Here is a 1,444-nt window from a genome sequence, read left to right as displayed (position 1 = left end):
GCCCACCCTGATGACACAAACAATGGCACTTTGCCCCTAGCCCCCATGGATGCCATCCAAGCTCAACAGCGGCCAGCATAATGCTCTTGGGGCTGGGAAGGTCTGGTGGTCTAGGCAGTCTCCCCTCCTGTAGTAATTCATGTTTGCATGAATATTTATTCCTACCAAAAGAGCAAAGTACAGATCAGACTTGTCCTCTAGGGCAAGCTTCCAGAGCTGGGGCTGGATTCCCGGGGGGCACAAAGAGAGACTCTGGTTGGGTGTTAGAGAAGACCCTGGTTTCAGGACCAGAAACCTGCTCAAGCCCAAGATGGGCTTTTCTAGAAGATTCCAGGAGTGTGCAGTGGCGCTTCAGGGCTGGGAGTGCAGATCAACTTCCTGAGCTACCAGAACCAGGAACTGGACAGCTGTAGGACCTTTTCTTGGCCTCCTGTTGCTGCTTCTGTCTGCTTAGCTTTCAAAACAATACTGATTGGGCCAGACCCTGGGGGTATAGAGTAGGTAAAGCGGACCCAGTCCCTGTCCTCAGAGAGCTAGAGACCGGTAAGGAAAGCTGACATTAAGCAAGGCAACAAACTAATACTTAGCAGTGTGTGACGAGCTAGGAAGGAAGCAAACAGGGAGCTGAGATGGAGGCTGTCAATGAGGCCTGTTTTAGAGAGAGAGGTGGGGAGAGGCCTCCCTAACAGAATGATGTGCACAGTGAGATGGATGAGAAAGTAGCAGGTGTAGGAAGGTCAGGGCAAAGGAATTCAGGGAGAGGAGCCGTGTGTGCAAAGGCGCTGAGGCAGGAAATGCTCTGCATATTTGAGAAATCGAAAGAAGCTTGTGTTGGGAGGTGAGAGGGAGAGGCCTGAGAGGCTATTGGGGTCATGGGGGGAGTTTAGGACTGAGCAGGTCCAATCTCAGGCACCTTTGTGAGGAGTCTGCTTTTTGTTGTTAGGGTGATGGCAGCTGTTGTGCAGAGGGGTGGCAGGTTCCACTTCTTGCTGTAAACTGATCCCCCTGGCTGCTGTGTGGGGAAGGGTGGGAAGGAGGGACTAATTAAGAGGCTCCTGAGCAAGTTCAGGCTGGAGATAGTAGTGGCCTGGACAGGGACAATGATTTTAGAAAATTAGAGGAGAAAAGGGATTCACAGTGGAGTTTTGAAGTTGAATCTGTAAGATTGCTGATGGGTGCTATGCTGGGGTATAGTAAAGGAGGATGCAAGGTGAGTGCTGGGTTTCTGGCTCAAGTGACTGGGTGCTGGGTGTGCCATTTACTCAGAGGAGGAAATCAAGGGTTCACTTTTGGACTTAAGTTTGGGACATGGATGAAGCATCCAAGTGGAGATGTCAAGCAGCTGGGGTCTGCCTGGGGCTGGGGTCTACCTGGGGCTGGGGTCTACCTGGGGCTGGGGTCTGCCTGGGGCTGGGGTCTACCTGGGGCTGGGGTCTACCTGGGG

The sequence above is a fragment of the Trichechus manatus genome, unplaced genomic scaffold (assembly GCF_000243295.1).
Source record: "Trichechus manatus latirostris isolate Lorelei unplaced genomic scaffold, TriManLat1.0 scaffold00031, whole genome shotgun sequence".
NCBI lineage: Eukaryota > Metazoa > Chordata > Mammalia > Sirenia > Trichechidae > Trichechus > Trichechus manatus.
Note: the sequence above shows the minus strand (reverse complement) of the source record.